This window comes from Strix uralensis, chromosome 13 (assembly GCF_047716275.1).
Source record: "Strix uralensis isolate ZFMK-TIS-50842 chromosome 13, bStrUra1, whole genome shotgun sequence".
Classification (NCBI taxonomy): domain Eukaryota; kingdom Metazoa; phylum Chordata; class Aves; order Strigiformes; family Strigidae; genus Strix; species Strix uralensis.
In genome coordinates, this window is record NC_133984.1 from 14,640,064 (window position 1) to 14,664,597 (window position 24,534).

The 24,534-nt window shown below is 45.2% G+C and overlaps 1 protein-coding gene across 2 annotated transcripts in view; it reads right to left on the reverse strand.

The window, feature by feature from the left end:
* NEXMIF (neurite extension and migration factor) overlaps positions 1-24,534 on the reverse strand; it is a 65,182-nt gene that overhangs the window by 36,161 nt on the left and 4,487 nt on the right. The window contains exon 2 of one of the 2 annotated variants that reach the window (XM_074882775.1): positions 21,959-22,093. The gene's annotated coding sequence lies outside the window, so the exon portion shown is untranslated. Of the gene's footprint in view, positions 1-21,958; positions 22,258-24,534 lie in introns of those variants that run through there. The other variant, XM_074882774.1, reaches the window with a different exon arrangement.

The following is a 24,534-nucleotide window of genomic DNA, read 5'->3' on the forward strand; positions in this document are numbered from 1 at the left end:
AAATGAGAACAGAAGCTGTCAGGACCGGCCAGTCCCTCACACACTCCTGGATGCAGAGTTTTGAAGGGCTTGGGTTGTGTTATAAAAGGTTTATTTGCAAGTTGGTTGGTATTTCAAAACACTGCGTGGGAAACAGAGCTTTTTCAGCAGCAAGCAGAGTGGGACGTAGCACCCCGAGAGCTATAGCCTCGCTCACCCCTGGTTTAAAATGCTTTTATGGGATGGGTGACAGTTTTAGGGCTTCTGCTTCAGGTTCACCCCCACCTGAAAAAACACAAAGGTCTTGACAGAGGAGTGGCTTATCACAGCAAAAACTAAGCGCTGTAGAAAAGAAGCAATTAAACCACTCACAATGATTAAGTCCATAAAACATTTTCACTGCTATTTGTCTGGGAATAACTTGATAGAAATGACAGACCCCACTTATGTGTAATAGGTTTAGGAAGCTGTAGAAATCCCATGGGACGAGATACCAGGCATCCTTGCAGCACCGTGATTTTGCAATCAAATGCAGCCCAGGACCTATCAAAGGTTGCACTGACACCTTTGCTGCAAAGCTGAACTGGGAGGCAAACCCTGTCCGACAGGAATGAGCAAAGCACTTTTGCGCAGGAGAAAACTGTGCCCAGAAAAAAGAGATCTGAAACAATGGAAATCTGTGCTAGCAAACAGATACAGCTCAGATCACCGTGCATGTAGTTAGAGGGTTTTTTGCCAAGTATTGCAGCAAAAAAAGCCAAACCCAAAGAAGCGAGGAACCACAGCTCAGGGTGAAGATCTTCAAGGTTCATGTTGACTGAAGACATCTTTAAAATCTGAGAATATTAATCATTTCCTGGTCTTTTTCTTTAATAAGGAGGCTTACATCAAGGAAATAACCTATGACAACATTTGCTCTCTTACCCGAAGCAACCCACAGAACTGGGTGCTGTAACTACTGGGGATAAGGGCAGTGGTGCAGAGGATGCTCGGAGCTCAATCTACATCTATCTCTACATAGGCAACAACAACGAGCTGCCGCTCAACCACACAGACAACAGCAGTGCAAACGGGGGCTGGGAGGAACTCGGATTTTTTCAGCATCCCCTTGGGCAAAAAAGGCTCTCAATCGTGATTCTGGCAACTCATCCACCTTTCACCTCTGCGCTGATGCTCCAGATCCAGCCAGTTTCCTGCAGGAATCTGCCATGCTCCGTTAGCCCACAGACAAGCAGGAAATTTCCATGCACACACCCGAGCCCCGTAAGATTTATTTACACGGGGGTGAGTAGTCTGGTTACGTGTCTCAGTCTGCCAGGTGACAAATGCCCTCGGCTTCCATTTACTTCAAGATGTGCTGAGAGCCTTTCAGAAATTAAACCTCTTTATTCCAAGGTAAATGACGCATGTTTTGCTGTACAGTCTCTTTGCCTATTATCCACTGTGCCCATTACTGAATGCAGGTGTCACAGATGGTGCAACTCCATCGTACTGAAGGGCTTTCGTCCTCCTTTCTTTTGAACGAGTAATATTTTCTCTCAACAGCAACCAGATCTCTGGGTTGAATTGGCTCAGTCGTGTCAGGTCACTGCTGTAACTCCTCTGCCTACCAGCACAGATTTCTCTTCCAGCTTACTATTGCTTTTCCTGGCATTGATTTGCTAATATTTCATTAATATATCCCTGATATGTGTTCTTTGTATAGCTTGGGAAAAAAAAATGACATCGTTACTCTCACTCTTTAGATGCGATTGTGGGAGGGAGGTGAAGTGCCACTGAATTTATGCTAAGATTTAAAAGGATGCTATCAATTTGAAACTCACAAAGTACTTCAATTTTTTTTCACCTCAGTTAACAATCTAGCAGCACTGTAGAAGTGAAGGATTTTAAATGATCTAAATTTAATGCTTCCAGCTCACCCAATGTGATCAGCTCTGACTGGTGTTTTTCCGAATGCTTGAGCTCCTGGAGTCAAGCGATGACATGACAGTCTCACCTAAAACAAAAGAATGTGTCTAGCGCAACAGACTGCAAAGAAATACTTGAAAATATGAACGAGAATGACCTAGAGGCTCAAAAAACAACAGGCACATAAAAGAAATAAAGATTTTTTTTTCTTTAAAAAATCGTGTGGTTTAAGCCAGTCTTGCAATTTCTGAGCATGTACAGATTAGCCATGTTCCTTATCTTTTACCATTTATCCACTCTGTTCATATTTCACCCTGAGCTCATACTTACACTTCACAGTTACTACAGCTCCTGTTCTAGTTTACCTACATGATGTCAAAATTGCATTAAATGATGTTGATTTGCTTGGAAATACAAAGCTACAAGACACTGTATTATTTTCCCCTTTTTACAAAGGTTCAAACTAAACAAAAAAAGCTTTTGGATGGCAAATGAAACTGGACTTAAAATAGCATGCAAATAATAGTTGTGTTTGATACCAATTCACTACGCAAAGGTCCCTTTTACATGCATGAGCATTTTCTCACACTACAAGCTAAAGAAAAACTAAAGTACAGGGGATTTTTTGGAAGTCACATATTCTTGAAAGCCTTGTAACGTGTACACGTGTATCATCCATAAAAATATTCCACAGCAAGTTAAAATCTATCTTTTAAAAACACAGCTCTAAAATGGCTCAATGGACAAAAACCATTTTTGGTTTTCAATTTTTTTTTTTTTTAAATTACATCTGGGCTGACAGCTTGAACACTGAGTTGCAGCCCGTGAGACAGAAATACCAACTCAATCTTAACAGTAGCGCTGCTACCAGTTGCTATAATGATCTTAATCAAAGAGTATTGTGATAAAAAAAGGACTCTGGTTTGACTGCCTTTGGCATATCCTAGATATCAGTGTCCAGATTTCACACGATGCAGTCGGAAAAGCAAACTTCCCTCTATGGTAAATCTCTCCCTAAATCATTCTCTAGTAAAAGGGTACCTGTGCAGCAGTCTCAATATTTTTGAAACTTCAGGTTATCCCTCTACACCCCAAAGTCAGCAGGAAGCCAAGGGGAGAAATGCTGCTTCTTGCTCCTTCCCCTCTTACCCTCCCTGTAGCAGAACCGCTGCCTGCTGTTAGAAGGAGAGGCTGCACTGGGCGAAACGAGATGTTAAACATCTACTAACACACACTGACCTCGCGTTTTTCAAAACTAGAGTGCTGCCGCTGGGTGACAGAGTGGGATTTCCACACCGCGTTATACCAAACACAAGTGCGTGTTTGGAGGCAGCCGCAGCCACACAGCCGAGCACCGGTGGTTTCACCATCATCGTAGGTAAGAGCACCCAAGCAAAAAGCCAGCATGAAGGCTAAAGCCAGGGAACCCAGCTAAAAGGAACTGAAGCAACAACTCTTCAAAGTCGCTGATGGTATTTCACCACATTGTCTGGGCTTAAAAGAACAGCTGCCCACGACCATCTCCCCTCGCCAGATCCCTGCCGTCGCCCTCCCCGCTGCCACACGTGGTGCCCACGGACCCTGGGCAGGATCCAGCCCTGCAATGCTCAGAGCCGCACAGGCGCAAATTATCCCTGCTGTGAAAATTTTACGGTCTGATTTGTGACAAAATGCAACAGGTGCTACAACACAGGCGGGGGAATGTGAGGAGGAGGAGAGTAACACCAACGGGAACAAGTGCCTAGATAGACAAGACATGCACAGGGAAATGCTCTATTTAAATACTATGCCAGTTAAAAGTTAAGCAAACAAGTCGATGAAACAAATAACGCACTCCTACCTCCCACCAACCGAGAGACACCTCGGCAGAAATAGGTCACGTAAGTTCAGATAATGAAAGCATATAATGAAATACTATTTATGCCACATACAACCCCACGTGGCTGTGTATCTGCTAGATACAGGCAGCTGTAGCAGGCAGGCTGTGTCTGTGGGCACGTTAGTAACTGCACGAAGAGGCTTTCCCTCTGTTAGGCTGGCTGCAGAGGAGGGGGTCTGTCTGCAACCACAAAGTCGTATCCCGTGTGGGTCACGTGTGTGCCGGCACTGCAACACAAAGCATTTGAAAAGCATCGTGCGCTTGGGACACATCTGCCTGTATCAGACCTTACAACCTCCTGGGAATCTGCACTGCTGGGCAAAAGCAGGAGGAGAATGGTTTTGAAGGCAGCAAAAAAGCCAGCAGTGCGGTATCCTGGGTTGCACTGACTGAGAAGCCAGAGAGAGAAGCTGAGGTCCACACTCCCTCCTGGGCAGAGGGCACTATGTCCTGAAAAGACTTGAACGATGATGCTAATAATAGCAACCTCTAAAAGCCCTAATGTATTTATACTGGGGAAAACTAAAAAACAAAGAGTTAGCATCTGTCACCAGCCCTCGCTTGCCAAGATGCAGCATCCAAAGTACTTCTTCGAGTCCAGATTGGCAATTCTGGGCAAGCGTGGCCAGAGCAGCATGGGTACGCGATCCGCACGCATGTCAGCAGCCTGGACACCATGCCCGTGTCCCAAACATGCTGGCACCTCCTCCACCAAAGGACATCTCGCAGCTTCCCCTCAGGGTGGCAGGGGTAGGTCTCCAAACCCCCCAGGAAGATAGAGGACAACAAGTACAGTGGATGCCATGGTTGGAAGGATGCATTCTGCCTGTTAGCATCGCACAGCCTAACTGCAGCTGCTTGGGCTTGCTTTCATAAAATTATTTTTCATTGGGAAGAGCCAATGCATTGTGAAGGTGTTTCAGCTCCATGAGGGCATTTCTAGTGCCCTGCTGGAGAATCCACTATGAAAAGCAGGAGAAATTACAGAAATTCACTCACTTCGTGGTATCTCTAAGCACAGATTAATTACTGTGGTTTAGATCATAACAACAGTTCTGTAGCTCCTGTGCAGAGAGAGGAAGAGAGGTATTTCATGGGAAGCTAAGAGAGATGGCTGAGAGATTGCAGTTACATCTGTAAATCCACGTTAGCTTTCCTCCCTAACATTATCAAGACACAAACTTTCCGTCATTTCCTAATTTGCAAACTGGATTACTACCGTCTTTAAAGTTGACACTTATTTCACTGTATTTATCAAGGATGCCAATGTATAAGGTGAATTTCCTTCTGTTATTACTAAAATAACTAGAGATCACTGCCTGCAGATTTACTGGAAACAGAACAATAACATTTTAATTTCACTCCAGAAAAGTGTCTTTTGCTAGACAGAAACATTCTTACACTTGCACCATGCCTATGTAGTATTGGGGAAGCGAAGCACAACAGAAATAAGAATAAATGTTCACAGGGAAACACAAGTAGGTTTAGGTGCAACTTCAGGCTTAGGAAAAGCATTGTTTTATATAGCTATGATCAAAATAAATGTTTCCTCTTTATTAGCTTCAATTAAAATAGCTATTTTGTTTGAACTTCCCTCCCCTGCATTTAAGTTGCACCAAATCCGCAGCATTGTACAGTCATAAGAGTGGGAAAGACATCGCTGGAAAAACAACAAAACTTGGAAGTGGCACTAGTGGATATTCATTGTCCACGTCCAGCAAAGTGCCAGCAGTAATCAGTCCCCATCAGTAGTGAAGAGAACTGCATTTTAAAATTCCTTTTATTTAAACAGCATGATGCCATCATGGCTATGCTGAGCACTGATGGGAAGAGCTGACAAAACTCCCTCTTTCCCCCTTTTTTCCCTCCCAGTGTTGTGTGTTCAGCAGAGGACAAGACTCGCTCTTTCACACAGTCCCACTGGAGGGAATTGCTGCAAATAAAGATGCCAGACACAGGCGAAGGCCCGGTGCCGAACAACTGTCACCTACCAAGCCAGGCGGCAGCACTGCGCTTCACTCGCTGGCCCCTAGACACACACGGATTTCTACTTATCACCCCAGGTAGCAGCAACACAGCTGGATGAGATTCTGCCAACGAGGAGAAGAATAGGAATAATAATAATAACTTAAAAAAATTAAAATGATGCCTCAAAGCCTTTTTGACCAGGAAGGGATGGATGTATGCAGGAGGGAGGTGGTGCAGATGGGTGCAGCATGTACCAGGGGCTCAGCGGCTGGGAGTGGTCCAGCAGCAATGGGTCCAAGCAACAATGGGTCCAGCACATCTAGGGCCTGTCCCCGCTGTAGAACTGCAACCAGGATCCAAACCCATCATGCATTTGTATTGATGCGAGCCTCCAGTCACTCCGCTGATAGTGGAATAACTGAGCTCTCGCTGCTAAAAAGGCCTCTTTGAAAGTATTTGAGCGTCTTACATAAGATTGCTATAAACTGGTACCAAAAAAGAAAGCAAGTAATTACGCTACTGCCTTGTGAGCTTTGATTCTGTGCTGTTTGGGAACAAGCTTACGATTTTTTGTTAGGCTTATGAGGGTAATGCAGAGAACAGCAAAGGTTTGGAGGTGGGGTGGTCTAGCTTTCAAGCTCTTATGTAAAAACCAGGTTTCCTTAGAATTTCACAGCCTCACAGGCACGACTAGAGAGAAGCAGGAGACATTTCTGCCCTTTCCTAGCGGCTTATGTATTATTCCTTAAAAAATAAAAAATAATAAAAAGGAAAAGAAAAGAAAAACTTTCAGAGAAATGTGGTGCCTTTATTCCCTTGTGTTGTTTAAACCTTTTTTCATGGCACCACACAATGAGCTTTCTTTGGGAAGTAGAACAGTAGCTTTTCCTTAGACCACAGTAAGGCAGTTACAGCTTCAGTGCCTTGAGAAGGTGGTGGATAAAATAATTAAAAAAAAAAAAAAGGAGAAGAAGAAACCAAAAAAGAGAAAGAATGAATGAGGGTATGATATGGAACTTGAATCACTGAAAGGGAGGGGAAAAAAAAAAAAAGAAGAAAAAGGCATGAAGTGTAGGTATAATTGCAAAGCACCAGCACACTTCTGGCACCAGGGAAAAAAAGGAATTGTAGATGATTCAGGAATATGACAAAGAATCCCTTCAACAAGTTGTCTGTTATCACAACTTTGCTGCTATACAGCTACACTGCAACAGGGAGAAATTGCATCACGTCAACAGCAAGTTTATGAAGATAAACTGACTCTGAAGACAGTGGAAATATGCTGGCAGTTACCTTGTGTTTTGCTTATCACACTGCAATAAACTCACTGAGAACAGCATAAACAGGATATTAGAAACAAAAATACACTTGCACCTAAAAGGGTCAGCTTCATAATATTCCGGGGCACAGCCCTGGCGTGCATCAACAGCCTGCGGAGGTGGAAAGGTCCAAACCAGCCTCTGCTGCTGAGCACCAGTGTGCGCGGGGAGAGCACACAGCCCAGTGCCCAGCCTGCTCCTCCGGGTCACCCCAGCTCCCAAACTGCAATCCCTGACGAGCAAAGCTGAGTGGGCTTAAATTCAGGCTCTTGTTTAAAACAGGGCAGCTCCGTACGTCAGCTATTACAAAACGTCAAGACATCCTTCTTTGTAGCAAAGATTGAAGTCTCCCAATACAAAGTGCAATAATGCTATTAGCTTATGGCTAAAATATTGACCGCGTACGGGTGATTGAGTGCCACATCACATTTTTTGGCCCAAGGACGGTGGCAGGAAACCAAGAACAGCTAAAGGGACCTTTCACTACCTCATGTGGGAATTGAAAGCACAGGGTTTAAGACCATGTCTGTGGGGACCAGAGAAACCTTTACAAAGCACTTGCCCCTGCAAAACAGCAGCTTTGCCCTAGCAAAGCCTAAATGACAAATGAGTTAGGAGCTCAGGAGTGAAATACTCTTCACCACCTCTTTCTGATCATTCGCTGGCCAGGGTGGTTGTGCTATTGTACTGAAGGGCTTCTCCTGCTTCTTTCGTAAGCTCCTTCACCCTCCTCCCCAGCCTCACCCCTCCGCTCCATCCCAGAGAACGGCTGCTGGTTTAAATGCAAATAGTGCACATGCAGGCATAGGATCTTTTTTTAAATTCTGAAAGCTGAGACTTCTAAGTTTATCTCAGAAGGACACTGGAAAGATGAATAGAGAGAAATTATGCAGAGAAAGAGAAAATATTCAAAGAGTAGAATTATGTATGCATAATTGCCTGGCTCCCTGGGGTGCCTGGGCGAGTACACCAAGTCACTTTGTGAAATCATTCCCCACAACTCCTGTATCCTAATTATAGTGCTGTAAGTGGGGAGAAGCTAATTTTTAAACAGTCCTGATGGGGTAACTGGAAGAACCGTGAGGATGCTGTTAACCCCTTGCCTACTGAGGGTCTCCAAGCAAAGAAGCAACCACAGAAGAAATAAATGAAATGGCAGCGAAACCAATGCATCGTCCTCTGGTTGATTTAAAGGTGTCCAGTATGAGAACCAAGCAAGCACAAGCTTTCAGGCTAGAGGAGAAAAAGGGCAGACCTGAAGAAATAGGCCAGAATGAAAAAAACACCAGCAAACATGACCTCTGCCCAGACTTCAAAGAAGTTTGGAGTCAGCGTTATGATGCTTCTGTGTCCCTTTGCCCTGTGCAGCATGTTCTCAGCCAAAAGCTTTCTAAGCCCTAAATATGCCTTTACAGGAACCATTTTATCCATCCAGAAAATGCAGCCACAGCTGCATGGTACCTTGGCATGTCCCCCAGTGCAACATGACTACTTGCAGCAGAAAGGGCTCAATTTGGTGCTCCCTAAAAGCAGCTGGCTGGTTCGCATAAAGAACCTGGTTCCAGGGAGGATCTGCTAATACGACGCCTTATCATGCCCACGCAGGTCATAGACATCGATGCATTAGCAAGCAAGAAAGGTCAAAACTATGTATTTTTGAACCATTACCTATGCGATGCTTGAACCTGACTTCTTTCACAGGAAAAATAAAAGGCACTAGCAGGACAGCCCTGCCTTCAACCCATGCTCATACTACCCTGTGATCTCAGCTAACGCAGAAATCCGCCACCAACCGCCTTTTATTCTCACCATGCTCAATAAGTTTAAGCTAATTAAAAACACTCCCGGAAGTCCCTAAACTCAGATATTTGACTATAACTGTCACTAGTACTTTGACCAAATTCCTTTTAAATTTCTCAGGCTGCTAATGTTTGTTCTCATTTACTACAAACCCCTTAAAACATTCCAATTAGCATTATTTTTCCTTATTGGAATAGATGCAGGCACACAATATTAAAAATGAAAAAAGATAAAATACTCCACTGATCCATCTTAGGCAGGCAAAGAATTATTTTCTCCCTCAGCCATGCCTTGCACAATACCACTAAAAGCATGAAAACGATGCTTAGGGCTTCCTTGCTGGGGCTGGCAGGGACACAACACGTGCACCAGGCTGCGGCCGTTTCAGCCCACTCCATGCAATACCTGTATCCCAACATCTGTCACCGAGAGAGAGAGAAAAGCAAAGGCTTTCACTCCAGATTGCATTATTTTGAATCCCCTGGGTCTTTGTATTTCTACCACACTCATTCAGGGAGGGCTTTCCATGGCCACCCTCCCAGCAGAAGCCACCCATGGACATGGATCTCCTTCAGCGCATGCAAAGTCTGGGTAATGGAAGGCAGACATCTGCAGTTCCCCTCTCTGAGCAAAGCCACCTCCAAAATTTTATAGATATGCATGGGATTTAAGACCAGAAGACCACTTACAAGGACCTCCTACAATAACAAGCAATTAAATCTTACCTCTTTGCTGAGGCCAATTATTTGTTCAGAGGAGAATTTCCAGAAAGATGTGCTTGACTTCAAGCGTTGATCTCAGCACGTGAAGAACTCTCAGCGCAGTCTTACAAGTGATGAACTCTCTGCCAAGCCAATATTAATATCTAACCCTTACATTCTGAAAATTAAATATTCAAGTCAAATTGAATAGTTATTTTTTGGTCAAAGTAATAGACACAATTTTACTACTTAATCCTCTAACATCGTCTCAAGCTCACTCAAAATTACAGCCATTTGAACTGTGATCTGAGCTCCCCTATGCTTAATGAACTAATTAGACCAAGGACAGCCAAACTTCCCAACTTCCTGAATACTAAAATCTTTGTCTGGCCAAGAGCCACAGGACGAGCACCACATGGTGTGCAAACAGGAAGGAGAGGAGCGAGGAGCAGAAGCAGGAGAAGCAGGTCCCAGGTGGGTGACTTGGCCCCAGGGACACCCCAATGCCCCCCTTCGCCCCCCCCCCCCCCCCAATCAGCTGTAAGGCAGGGGGAACAACCATAATGAGTTAAAAAAAGAAAAATCAGTACAGACTGGAAGAGATAGTTATTCTCCTACGTATTTTTTATATTTCCTTGCAAAGTAATGTTCTGTTCAGTTTGAAGAAAACATGTCATTTACAGACCTTCATTGGACATGTGAAGGATCAGACCTGCAACACCATTCCTGGGGGAGTAAGAGGTGATAGCAATGGTGAGGGACTCCTTCATGTGAACCAAGGGACCCGGACCCACTTTTCACTCTTTCAGAAGAGGGTCACAAGCACCAAAAGAAAAAGATATTCTGAAGCTGTTGCACTCAGCAAAAGCAACCAGAGCCTGCAACGTCATCTTTTTTCTCTGGACCAAAGATCATTTCAGCATTCAGAGAAAAATGAGTAAGTTCTAACAGAAAAACCTGATGGGGAGCCTCAAAACCTTGTTTTTCGGGGCATTTCCCCCAAAAGAGGAGATTCTGGTTTATAATCTTAGTTTGGCTGATGGCGGGATTCCAGCTCTCTCCTGGAGAGACTGTTGATACTGTCTTCGAAAACCTCAACAAGGAGTGCTCAATTTGCCCAAGTTCAGATGGTCCCTCAGGCAAATGGGTTTCAGCTTGTATCTGTTATCATTCCCTGTCATGTCCTCTCCAACAAGGGGAGGATGACACAACCACGGGATGGCATCTAGCTGTGGCACACAAGGTCAGCACTGTAAAATACAGATATACAGTATTGTCTGTGCAAATTTACTTCTCTTGTTCTTAGGAGAAGAGAGGAAATAAAATTCCTGGGGTAATAACATTTAAAAACAGATGCAAAGGAAGAGTTTGAGAGCTGGAACCACAACATGATGACAGGAGCACCTCACCTCTAGCCCAGATTTAGACCCAGATCAGTAGTGAAGCAAGAATTTCCTGATAGATGGTCTACTTCTGAGCCTGTTTTTAAGCCTGCCGTAGACAACAGCAGCATGATAGCCTCCTGCTTGACAGTACAACAGAAATTACACCACCTAAGCAGAGACTGAAATTGCTGTCCACTTAATGGTGGTTCTGAACAAAAATTTGTAAATAAATTTGCACCACCTGGGCTAAGTTCTCTGTGTGAGCTTCAAGGATTGTCAATCTAAGACCCATCAACCACACTAACTTCATATTATCATTATTGTATGTCAAATGCCCAAACGTATTCCCAAAGAAGAAACACATGCAGACATCACGATGATACAATCCTAGATTCAGTTTGGTGCAGCATCATTGAGCTTGCCATCAGCAGACAATGGGGGAGGAGGTCAGAGTGGGTAGAAAAGTTACAAAGGTGAGGTCACAGGCTTACACAATGACTTCATAACGCCAGGTATGTCTACTGCCCTTTTATACCATCACCTCTTGCAGACAAGATGTTAGAGTTCAAGGAGGATCTGTTGGCACAGAAGATATTCCTGCAGGAGCCTGTCCAAGCCACTTTCAGCACAACACAAGAGTAGGATTGCAAGTGTTGGAAAGACACAGCCAGGATATTCCCCAGGAGACACAATGGGTGGTACAGAGGCAGAGACTGCAGGACCAAGGACCATTGGACAAGGGCAGGACGGAGGAACCCTAGAAGAAGATTGAATTCAGGCAGATTTCCACAAGGATTTGCAGACTGGCTAAGAGTGTGTCAGGGGACTAAGGACAAATCTGCTCTAGTTGCTTAACTGGGTCCTTGGCATCTCCTGGAGACAGATGATCATGTTGAACTGAGCCACTCCACAGTGGGGAGGTTTTGAGGTGGGTCATCTTGCAAAGTAAGATCCAACCAAGTCCTACCCCAGAGTCTGTCTCTCAGTAACACCAAAGGACAGGCCTAGAGGAATTGAGTGCATGTGTCACTCTTCCACCCTTAGAGCTTCAATTTGGTGTGGATGATCTTATGACAAGATCGATGAATCCTGATATAGCAGCACTTGAGATAAATGTTGCTTCAGAAGGGCTCTTGTGTGAGTATTTGAAGTGAAGAGGAGCTTGGGAGGGACAGATGACGAATGAGAAACAAAGGAACAACACCAGCTGTTGGAAGCACTGTACCATCTTTCGTACAAACACACCTTTCTCGGGGTGATACTTACAACTACCTGCAAAATTATTTCCTATTTCCAAACCTTATTTCTGTAGCACTTGCAAAAGCTGTTTTGCATCCACACAGAAGGCAGCTACGGATGTGGATGATGATACAAAGAGAGCTCCTATGCAATTTGCTCAAATGTACTCCTGCAGCCAAGCAGCCCCGGGTAAGAGGCATCCACAGCAGCTTTCGCATCCGCGCCCGTGTAGGTGAGCACATCTCCCTCAGCTCCGTGTAGGCGAGCGCTGCACTCACTTCCTTCTCGCAAGCCCCAGGTTCTTCAGAGGGATGCACTCTGAAATCCTGGGCATCAGGAACCTCACGCTGCCAGTACCCCAGCATGTTACAATGGTTAAACACCTCCAAGAAGACCGCAACAGGATACATCTCTGAAATGCCTCTGCGTTAGACCACAACCACGTCAGCAGAAAAATAATCATCCTGATGCCTCTTGAGACAAAGCTGCCAGCAAGCGCTGCACAGCAAGTCAGGACGAGCACCGGAGGCTCACATCTGCGAAGGGCTGGCAGTGCACAGCACAGAGCAAACCCCAGTCCCTGCAAAGCCAAGAGCTAGCTAGGAGCTGAGGCACACCAGTGCATCATTTGAGCAGGATACACAATCTAGGACACAGATCCATAGCTAGGAGCTGAGGCACACCAGTGCATCATTTGAGCAGGATACACAATCTAGGACACAGATCCATAGACAACGGCTTCTTCAGGGACCCAATTCCCATAATCACATAGTTTTTAATTTCTGCATTGACTTTAATTAAAAAAAAAACCTACCACACAAAAAATTAAGAAGTTTTCCCCATCCTTCAGCCAAGTAAAACACACAAAAGCTTCCAGCTCTGGCTGGCGCAATGGACAGTATCACAAAGGGGAGGGAATGTTTATAAAACGTTTTTAAACAATTCAATTTTAAAGCAATTTGTGCGCAGCGGCAGTAGGCAGCCTTGACTGCAGCAAACAGACAGCAGGCTGGATCAATTGCGGGGTGGAGGTGGGTGCAGGAAAGCAGGAGCAGCAGACTGTGGCATTGAGGCTAATAGCTTTGTAGCAATTTATTCAGTGCGAAATACTGCACAGAGCGACATGGGGGTCTGCGCAGAAAGTAGGCAGAGAGTACAGCAATGCCTAGGAGGGAGATGGTCCCTGACTCCAGAGTGGCGGAGAGCAGAAAGAATCAATACCAAACACTCCAGGAAAAGCAGGAAACTCTTCTTCCCTTACAAAAAATAAATGACAATTAATGGATCCAATCAGGCCATCTGCAAAAAAAAAAAAATGGTGTTGAAGAAGAGTCACACAAAAAGAACCCCTGCAAGATAAAAGCTCCAGAGCTGTCACAGCATTGCTCCTGGCACAGTCCTTCCACTCCTAGTCTGCACCCTTTGGGGTTCGTGGCCCTGCCACCTCACCCTGAAACAAAATATTCTTGCCAGCAATGGGGATGGGCTCTTCATTTTCTGTACCAATGACAAGGGAAACCCCATGGAATAATTTCCAACCCCTTCCCCAGCTTGGTTCCATATCACTTCTTCAGCAGAAAAGCTTTACCTGGAGACATGCCACAATATCCCCTCTCCCTGGTGGCCTTCATCCATGTTTGGATGAATATTTAAAGAATGGACAGGGAAAGCTAATTTTGGGATAGAACAAAGGGAGATGGCTTTCTGGAACTTGGTTTTGACAAACGAGCAAAAAAATTGCATTTGATCGTTACGCATGTCCTGTGATGCAAGCTCAAGAGCTCTGGATCTCCTTGCAGACAAAATTTGCTCTGAATTGCTCCTGCTGGTGTTTGCAGCCCAAGGATAATGTGATGCTCTTTCCACATCACACTATCTCCATGCCCAAGCACATATGGTCTGGCTAAGTAAGAAGCCTTAGAAAGGCTGTCAACAAGACTAGAGGAAGGTGTGCATCTGTGCAGAAACATATGCATGCCCCAGCACTGCACAGTGAGCCACAAAAAGGATGCTCATGCCCAGAATCCCACCAAAACCTGCCTGGGTCCAGCAGAACTATGGTGCAGGACCAGTGACACTGCTGCTGCCACTTTCACAAACCTTTCCCCTCGCTTTCTTTGTGCTACATGGCTGAAAACCCACCAGTCTGCTTCCAAGGAGCCTCTTGTCAGGGTATCTAAAGGTGATGCTCCCTCTAAATTCGACCAGCACAGGCTTTCACAGCACTGCTGCTCCAGCCCTCGTTTGTATACCCACTTACGTGTTTGCTTGAAAGTATGTGCTTTATGTTCATCTACGAAAATCTCCCCCATGGTACTAAAAGCAATGGAATAATCTACTATTTGAACTCACATCCCTTAGAGAATTCTGCAGTTTAAAAAAAAAAAAGAAAAAGAAAAAGAAAAAGAAAAAAACCTGGTTGAATTTGATTAAACCTTTGGAATCTCTCCAATATTTCCAGTTATTCCATCTGTAGAAACACTCTACTGGCACTTGGCACATTTATAGCATTAACTGCCTTCTAAATCAGCAGCAGTTCTGCCTAACAATTTGGCATTTGTACATTGCCTTGTAAATTACCCACCTTACATCTCTGGGTACGAGGACCGTCCCCTCCAAAAAGCTTATTACTGCCTTGTAGAAATCCTTCAGGAAGAAAATATCTTCTTATGGGCTTGTCTCTTGACAAAAAGAGGGGGGGAAATGGCATTCAGTGGGCATGGTATTAACACTGTGGCTCATGGTGTTACTATGGCAGTAAAATGAAACCCAATGCAACCAGCTGGTTGCTATACTGCTATTAGAGCCTCTTTCCTGTTTTTGACCTTTCTAGAACTCTCCAAAAGGCATTAATCTATTCAAAATCCATCCAGGATCTAAAGCACAATGCAAGGTGAAGGTGTTGGCGAAGAGGTCCTCCTGGCAGGCACCACATAGGGAACAATTATGATTCTGCCGGTGAGGATTTGCTTGCTTTTTTTGTGCTACAGCACCGCAAAGTCAGGAACCAGGCGAGGAACGGCTGCAGCTTCAAATCAAGCCACAAAGCAGCAGGAAACCACTCAGTAATATCAGCAGCGATTTGTGCATTTCTTGGTTGAAAACAAAGAGCAGAGAAGGTCGGCATTATTACCTCCCTGCTTCCAGATCACCTCTCCTCTTTTGTCTACCAAAATCATTGGAGGCAAAAACTTCCCCTTCCCAAAAAGCTCTGGGCTCCAAGCTCTCTTGAAAACCCTTTCTCATATCTTTATCCACACTTGACCCATTCTTCTTATGCCTCCCCATTGACATAGTGTAGGAAAATCACCAGATTAAGTGCCCAGCTCGTGCCCTCCCACAGAACAGCCTTCTCCCTTTCCTGCTTGTTTTCTGCTGCTGAGCTGTGCTCTGGGTAGCTGGTCCTTCCTAGCATGGGTTTGGTCTACAGACTGTAGGGGGGGGCGGGGGGGGAGAAAAAGGAAGAGAAGGACAAGGCAAGAAAGAAAAGAAACACATTGAGTTAACTATCCTCCTCCTGCAATTTGCCTCTACAATATGCCTTATTGATTTTTATATGTATTATGACCATGTAGCATTAGAAATCCAGGGTCACCTGAGGACTCTGAGACAGTCACTGTGCCGTGCGCTGTGACCGCTTGGAATTAGACATCAAGACAGAGTTCAGAGCTTTGTGCTTAAAAAGGGCTGGCTGCAGTTGTTGGGGCTGAAAAGGAATTTCTTCTTGTTTTGCAGGTGGAGATCCAACATGCAGAGCTGAACTGCTCCAATCCTGTCCCACAACAAGTAGTAGTGACTCAAACTAGCTTAATCATTATCATTCTTTTGGAATTAGTGACTTAGTAATGCTTCTCATGTCAACATTTTAAAAATTGCATCTTTTCTATTGTTTTGTATTCTATACTCTTCCCTCACTTGGTCCATTTCTTCTTTTAACCCCAAGGAGGAATGATTTCCCTTGGCTGTAGTTAACTGCAAAGAGCGTCCTGCAGCAGCAAGAACCCACAATCATCTTCACCTGTTTATAATCAGTTCATCAAGGGGAGCAGGGTCCCATCCTGCATCCCACCATGTATTGGCAAGATTCCGTGCCACATCCATAAACCCGGGGTTGTGGGTGCCAAGGCACCTATAGATCCCTGGTAAACAGCTTAACCCACCCCTCTGCAAGGGGCTGGCAGGGACTTGGTGTCACTGGGACACCAAAGGATGCTGTTGCCCCCAGACCTCGGCAATGTGCCCCAGAGCCAGCGTGTCCCTCGTGCCTCTAGCCCGGGCCCTGGACGAGGTGCAGGGGCTCTTGTAATGCACCTGCAATGCTCCAGCGCTGCCCCAGCACAGGGGGCTGGAGCAGGAAAAAGGATTGTTGCCGTGAGGCTTAGAGAGGGAGAGATGAGCTGAGCTAAATGCTCCCACAAACAGGGCTGCGAGAGCGTGGCAGGCACCAGCCTCTGAGACCAATGAGAAAACAGACAAGTCTCAACTCTGTGGCTGCTTTGCACTTGATGAAAATGTCTGCTCCCTCACACACAAAAAAAATTTTAAAAAAATAAATAAATACAGCTCTCCCTGCAGCCAGCGATGCATACTAGATGACTGCCTTCTCAACATGAGAGCAAAAGGGCAAATGAATCACATTACACTCCATGAATAAAAACAGTCTTAATGCAACAGCAACTTAATGATTTCATTTTCAATGCACTAGACTGTTTGGCCTCATTTGCAGAGGTGCTGAGCACCCCCAAGTCCCACTTCAGCTAATGGGGACGGCAGGCACTTTGCACCTCGGGACTCTCCCCTGAGCCCCGTACACACCTGGGAAATTCTCCTACCTGTTGGGGAGGCTTTCCCTGAGCTCTGTGAAATTAAAAGGTGATAGCAGGGATGAGCTTGGGCCAAAGACTCAGATCTCAACCTGCTGCACCCAGATCCATCCTCAGGCAGGTGGGATTAGGGTTTGCAGCTCCGTTTGAACCATGCTTTTATTCCCTGTGCAGTGAAAAGGAACCAAGTCCTGCCTGTGGCAGCGCCCAGGCAGCCCCGGCAACTTGCAGCAGAGGGCAAGCCCTCCGCTTGCGGGGATGTTTGCCGTTGGCACTGGGAGGCAACCAAGGCGTTTGCCTGGCCAAATTCTGCATAACCCCTATGCACAAGCTGAAGGAGATGGCAGTACGAGCCCTCTGAAATGGAGAAAATGGCACTTTCAAACTATCCCCCCTTAGCAAGGTGCTCACAGAGGAGTTGTAGAAAAGCATGTAATGGAGGGATGGCAGAACAAAACAAAATCCCACTGTCACTGCATTATCGGAAAGAGGCTTCTGCAGCAGACCAAAGCCAGCCAAGTAGCAACACCAGCACACATGCATATTGTGAATAAACTCTGCTCGGACCCTGTCAGGGTGTCAAACATCCCACCTCTCCTTCCTGAGCTTTTTGGGCTCCCTATGGCATTTAAAACAACTCCTGTTCCTGCTCTGTTTGGTAAACCTTGCTGTTTTCTTTTAAACATCCTGCACTGGCAGTGTTGCTCAAAGAAAAACCTGGTGTCCACGTCCCTGTCACAGCCAACACGCTGGCAGTGAGATGGTGTGAGCTGCACCCCAGCCTTGGCACCACCCTTCTTGGGAGGAATTTAAAAAAAAAAAAAAAAAAAAAAAGACCTTCACTATTTTCCTGTGTCTGTTTGGAAAATACATCCCAGGACAACCTCTCCAAAACAACATCAGTCCTCTGGCAAACAAAAGGAAGTCAAACGCAAACTATTTATTGCCAAAACCTCTTCCTTCGTTGTAAAGTACTGTTTAATTTTATCCCTTAGGCATCTATTATCTCATAGCCCATATTATTTTTCCAGCTATTACTGCTTAATTTTCCCCATCCAAAAAGTACGTACAGACACAAGCCAATTTCCGTCTTGGCATAATTGTTTATGAGAAACAAACAGCTGTTTCACTGGGGTCCTAACAAATAGATGGTGAATCGATGCTTCTCATCTCTTCATTAGCTTCCCACAAGAAACCGGCTGCCGTCACGTGTCCTCTGCCACCGAGCATCGTCACCCACCCAGCCACAGCCACTAATGAGCGAGGACCCTCGCTGATGAGGGGGGACCTTGCAGAGGGAGGGAGGAGAAGCCGGGGGGGATCCACTGGAGCCCCTCATTTACCAACTCACGCTGTGGTGGAAATAAGGGCCTACGCTGAGCATAAACATTTCTTTTTTTTTCTTTAAATAAAAGCTGCTGAATTTTAATCAGAGCTTAAAATAAAAAGTAAAAACCATGGCTAATGGAATATGCTTATCAAAATGCTTGGACTGCTATTCTTTTCCCATTCCTGGTAGAATTTGGTTTTGTTGGGTTTTTTTTTACCAGCAGAGCTTCTGTGAGGTCTGAAAGTTTTTTGTAAAATGCTACTGCTGGCCACGTAAGTAAGCATAGGACCTTCTCAAGGTTCAAAGTCCATAACCCTCATTTTACAGAGACCATGGCAATGTGATTGCCTGTGCAGCAGCAGAGGAGGGAGCAGTGCACACCTGACAGAGGTGGAGGTTTGCAGAACAGACCCAAGGAAACAACCTCTGCTTCCCAGACTATAGCACGGAGCAGACAAAGAATGGCCAACAAGCTTAGGAACTCATTAAAAAAAATGACTGAAGCAATTAAGGAATACGCAAAATTGCAGAATATTGTAAAGGCATACAAGAAACTAGGCAGAGTTACTAGCAAAAGCTGGGAAAGACAAGGTGTGTCTGTGTGTGAGATGGACAGAAAGCTGGGTGCCGATTCTGGTCTGCACTCCTGCGAGTATTTTCCATATAGAAGCATGTAATTCAGCCTAATTCCAATTTGGGTTAAACATTTGCTGAACCACCGGTGACATTATCTTCCCTTAACATGCAGCTATTTATAGTAGTGTTGGGGTACTCAGTGCTTACGGAGTTTACTTTTCATGTTGTGAAGTGCCCACACATCCAAGGGTTCCCCAAAGAGTAAGCAGAAGAGGGAAAAAGGAAAACATTTCTCAGGGACCACGCAAGAACCTAAATGGGCTCAGCACCTGGGTACAGGGCAGAGCATCTCCCACCATCGACCCCGTCTCAGCAGCCAGTCTCAGGCGGGAGGCCTCTGGGGACAGAGCCTACGTCAGACACAGGGATGGCAGCAGGTCTTTTCAGCCCAACTCCTCATGCCAGCCTGCTATGTACAATGTAAGAGGCCTTTCTTCTGCTCCTCCTTCATTTTAATACTTTATTCATGCTTCCGACAAAAGGCATCGCTTGCATTTTCCTTTGTCACCTGTCCTGGTTTTTAGATGCTCAATTAAAAAAATAAAAGCTCCAAAAGCAGTTGCAAGCATCAGTGCTTTGCAATGCTCTCGTCTTGTCCAGTGGGTGTTACCGCAGCAAATAGAAATTGCAAGCAGAGGACGAATGGCAATGAGTCAGGAAGGCAGAAAGGCGTGAAAACAAAATGAATGGAAAGGCAATAAACCCGCAATATTTCACCATTGGTACTGAGTTCCTGGATAACCTCCATCTATCAGCGTTATCAGTGCCTGGGAGCTCACCAGAGCTGTACTTACAGTACATTAGTGACATGGGCAGAGAATAGGCTGTGGCCACACGGGTGCATCACCGTGCCACGGGCTGAGGCCACCATGAGCTGTGGCAAGGGCAATGGCCATACACCATCTGCAGCACCTCAGGATCTTCCTCCAGAACAAAGAGAAAAACACTCAAGCTTTTACTGGCATCCCACATGTAGCAGAGGACAAAACTGATGGAGCAATCCCAGGTAGCAAGATGCCCTGGTCCAGGGAAGGGATCAACCCAGGAAAGGGATCGATGATGGATGCACGTGCTGAAATGCTGTCCTGCTCGGGGATCCTGTCTGTGAAGGTGGAAAAAGGCTCACACACCTCGGGTCTGACTCCAGCAGCAAAGCAGGTGTACTGCTTAAGGAATAGAAACCTGAGAAATATGTTTAAAAAGGAAAGTTGTTCCCTGTAAAAAGCTGGAGAACAATTCAAGGAATCAAATTAGAAAAAGGAGACCCTTTTCCAGACACCCTCAGAAAACACTAGTGCCCCGTCATTCCCCATTTCTCATGAAGTCATAAAGCATAGCAGCTCCTCTTTGGGGCAATGATGGGCAACCCCCCTATTTCTGTATCTACAAAGAGATTATAAAAACATTACTAGGAAACAGAGGATAGGTACTACCTCAATCCTTTGTTTTCCAGAGCACCAAGTACAAAACACCCAGCCAGCCCACTTTTAGAAACAACCACTTAATTTTCACTCCTGTGCAGAATGATCTAGACAGCTGCCTGCAACTCCTGCCCATAACTGCCCGTCCCTCGCACTATCCCTGCCACGGCACCAGGAGACCCAGCCACGCTTCCAGTGCAAAAAGCAGTCACATACGGGCTTTGCCTGCAAGTCAGGCTCACGGCGTCACACAGAAAACTGGCACCCCCCAAAAAACCAGAGCTTTGTGTCTCCCTCGATGACCTATGGCTTGGACACAGGTTGGGGCCCCCTGCTCAGGCTGCAAATAAAAATCACCACTCTCTCCCCAAAAAGAAGCTGATTCCCCATTAGCATTGCAGAAAACTCAGGCAGCCAGCAAGAAGAAAGCTTTTTAAAGAGATATAAAAACAGGATTTTTGTATTGAAACACATGCCACAGATGGTGTAGCAGACGAGGATTAATTCATGAATCATATTTCTTAAATGATACAATCTCTCTTTTCACTTCCATACTTTCCCTTTTTGACTCAGAAGCAAGGATTTAAGATGCCCTTCCCAGATATGAATTTTGCATGAACAAACATTGCAGGGGTAAAAAAAAAAAAAAAAAAAAAAAGCAGCAATAAACCAGAAAACCCAGATGTTTAAAGCTAAGTTCTCAAATGTAAGCGGATGCATATCCTGTCCATCTACGAAAGAACATGTGTGGAAATGCAATATATGCAGGCACCAATCTGGGACTAGGGTGGGAAAACGCATTCCCTAACATTTGGAGATTACTAATGCTTCAGCCAGGGTTCTGAATTTCACAAAAGCTGATTTTCTATCTCCTCCTAGCTTATTCTCCACCCTCGCAGCAAAAGAAAAGCCTTAAGGCAAACATTTCCACCGAGAGGCCCTCCTCGCTCTGCCATTCAGCTTTGTCCCTCCTCCAGCCCCCATCAACGTTTTCCTTCGGAAAATGCTGGCGCAGGCACCGCCAGGTTGTTCTCCAGGAAAAGCTCACGGAGCCCACAAAACCAAGGGGATTGCAGAAAGCAACAGCAAGCCAAAATATCTTGCACCACGCAAACAGATCTACCGCAGCTCGCTACCATAGCTGAGTAATGTTTTAAGTGGAAAAAAACCATAAGGAAATGACAAAAGAGCTCTTCAGTAGATTAGGGAAGCTGAACTCCCAGCTCTTTCTCAACTGGAAAGCTCTTTCAGACCAGCCAAACCCATGCACAGCCTACGACCACGTGCCTGTGCAGAACCACCACTTTCACCCAGGTAGGAGCGCAGATCAAACCAGGGCGAGAAGAAATAGTACCAACACTCAAAACTCCCAGCACACTGCCCTTCTGGGCACCTTCTCACCTGAAAAAGGTGCTGCTATACCCTTCTTTCATCACCAAATCAGCACGTCAGTCATTTTTTTTCACTTTGCACATAAAGCAGCTGTGTATATGCTTAACAGCTTCTTTATGCAGCCTTGCACTTACACACGAAGCTTCAGGTTAAAAGAAGGGTGAAAAAAATTACTTACCCTTAAATTATTTCAACCTTTCCCTGCTTTGTGTATGACGTGGGCTTCTCTTTTGGTTACTATTTCCAGATTTGGTCTTTGGGTAGGTGAATGGAAGAGGAGAATGAAAGGAGTTGTATTTGATGACGATGGAGACTGTAAAATAAAGAGAAGCACTTTAGTGCAGAACAGTCCTCTCTATACATACATATCAGATTAAATTAAATTAAATTAGTGACACCTACATAAATGCTTCCTACTGTTTTTATGCACACATACAAATATCACAACTGTCAAGGAGAATGCAGCTGTCAGTGATACAGCGGGGGGGGGGGGGGGGAAAGAGCAATTTCTAAAATGGAAGGAAAAAAAAAATAAATCTAGCATAACAACCAGCATTTGAACAGCAGCGAGGGGCTTCCATTGGTTTGCAGGAGGGCTGGCAGGCAGGCCACAAGGTAGCTGCCCAAACTGGGCTGCATGCAAAACTGAGATGGATCGAGACCACACGGGACCACCTGGAAAAGGCTTGAGCAGCAAAACCGCAGCAACAAAACCTGACAAACACTCTTTCACTTCCCAGAATACTACATCAGTTCAACTGCTTTTGAGAAAGCAAGGAAGGAGCCAAGTTTCAAGAAACACAATTCACCCATACCCTGTAATGATGAAAGGACTCCCAGCACAGGAAGAAAATAATAATTTGGTCACCATAACAGTAAGTACCCCCCTAAAAACCAGATTAATCTCCCACCATCTGCTTTAACAGCAGAATTTCTGCTAAGTGGTTTTTCCCTACACAGACCCACATATATCCATGTAAACACACAAACAAACCATTTGGCTTCCCGCAGTCACGGGGTACGCAGCTGCTCAGAGAAGGGCTCGGTGCCTTTGACACGATGCCAAGGTTGAATTCCTGCCATCCCATTTACTCCTACACCTTTCTCCCCACTGACTCTATGCCCTGCTCCTGTGCAGACTCTCTAAGGCTGCCGACTCATCAGGTGAAGTGCCTTGGGCTAGCTCCCCTCTGCTTGCCTCCCCAGATCGCTGTCCATGTAACATGACAGGCTGAGATCCTTAAAATAAAATTTCATTGTAAGTAACTGAAAAAAAGAATGAAGATAGAGGAACGGACTTCCATGCTATTATTTTACTCATGACAACTCTCCCATCTTCTGTATGCAACTGGCATCTCCAGCACCGCAAGCCCCAGCACAAACACTGAAAGCACCCCCAAAAAAGAGTATTTACAAAATTACTTAGAAGATGCCACGCCTGCTAGTGGAAAAAAACAATAAAATCCCTGAGTCAAGGAGACTGTCCTTATTTGTTTGGAAAAGCAGAAAGGTCACCACAAGTAGTATATAAAAATACATGTAACATTGAAGAGATATAAACACAACACTAAATAACACTTTTTATAACCAGCTCAGTATTTAACACTTGCCCAGTGGCCTTTGATAAATCCTAGGTGCTTTAACAAAGCAAGCAAGCTTTTCATTGCTATTTAGCAGAATGGAGAAAGTAAAGCACAAGTGAATAAAACTGCTCAAGACATCAAGGACCAAGTCAGAAACAAAAAGCCAGGTCATCTCATCCAGCTCCTCCACCACTGAACGCTAGGCTGCTGTATTTAAATAGAAATACTATTGTTAGCCATAAGCAATGCAGACTCATTAACATTTATTTTAGTGTTATAAAATATATTTTTAAATACTTGAAGAAATAATCTGGAGGAAGTGCTAAAGCTCTGAACATATTTTCAATATGTCCCAGCTTTTCCAGAGAGATTTCAGACCTCCTGGAAAGACACAGACCGTCTTAGAGGCTGCAGCGCGGGGAGCGTGAGGATACCTCCAACCAACCCAGAAAAGCAGCACATGCGAATCCCCCCTGCCCTTGCTTCTCCTCCCGGATTGTTCAGTAAGAGGTAAATCTAAAAATGCCATTGATTTGAATTACTCACGGACAGCAGAAACCTGAAACTATCATTTCCCACATGTTTTTAATGTGTGTGGGTGTTTATATGTGAATAACACTTGGAAACAGAGGAACCTGATGCCTGTAGAGACACCTCCTTGAGGAGCGCACCAGCAGAAACCCCGGCCAGCACACACAGTTCCTGCTGGAACAACTTCCACAGAGCCCAAGGTCAATGTACAGGTCCCGGCCAGACTGCACCTTATCCCAAAAGCTAACAGAGACAAACCACGTTTGTAACTTTTAATTAGCCCAGCAGAGCAAGAGCATGACTGGGGAGAGGAAACGCAGACTCTCCCTATCCTCGTGAAGAGCAGGCAGTACAGGCAGCAGCCCTCACCGATCCCATAAGCTGTCAGGAGAGGGCTTTGGGGGTTGGTTGAGAGGAGCAGCAGTTGGTGGTGGTTTTTCCAGTGGTAGCCATAAGTACATCCAGAGAAAACCACCGTGTGGGAGGATGCCAAGCCACAGAGGCAGAAGATAGATTCAATACAGAGAACAGAAACCAGAGGCACACACTGACATATGGAGCACAGTGCCCTATTTTTACCAACTCCAAATGTATCAACAACACAGAGGATGCATTTTATTTTATATATACATTTTACAAG